A 700-nucleotide genomic window follows, 5' to 3' on the forward strand; every position below is an offset into this window, starting at 1 on the left:
CACACATCCTCTAAGGTAGCCCTTTCCAAAGCGGCCGCTAAGGTGGCTTTCACACTTTCGAGGTGGTAGCTCTTTCTACCGAGGTAGTAGCTTTCACTCATCCCATGAGATAACTCTATCTCTCATTAGGGCATAACTAGTATCCGACTTATGACGGTAGCTTCATACTTCATAGGTGGTAGCTCTTTCCACACAAAATGCACAACTTAAACAAGTAGTTTTCTCTTTTCATTTTTTTCATTTTTTTTAGCAAAATTAACATGAGAAAACAAAACGAACCAGTCCCTTAAAGATTGAACTTGAGTTTCCAAAAGGGTTTAATGAGCAAGTAGTGCAACAATTGTCAATCGGGCAAAAATTCCTAGATATTAAAGTAAAAACTAGAGCATGAGAACATTCAATGTTAAAAATTCCCCTAAACTTGAAAATACAATCATTGCAACTAAAGTAAACTGCCATTGGCTACGTGAGCATGTATTTCAGTCAAAACTTATGTAATAAACATGTGTGATATGAACTCCTCCCCCCACTTAAGATGTATATTGCCCTCAATGTATGCAATCAAGCACAATAGGATATAAATCAATCAAAAGCATATGTGGAAGTGGGCAATTGAAACAATACTCCCCTAAACTCCGAATGGGTAGTTTGATAGAGCTATATTCATTGAGAGTTGAGTCTCTATGGGTTGTGGAGCACA

Source organism: Dioscorea cayenensis, chromosome 3 (assembly GCF_009730915.1).
Source record: "Dioscorea cayenensis subsp. rotundata cultivar TDr96_F1 chromosome 3, TDr96_F1_v2_PseudoChromosome.rev07_lg8_w22 25.fasta, whole genome shotgun sequence".
NCBI lineage: Eukaryota > Viridiplantae > Streptophyta > Magnoliopsida > Dioscoreales > Dioscoreaceae > Dioscorea > Dioscorea cayenensis.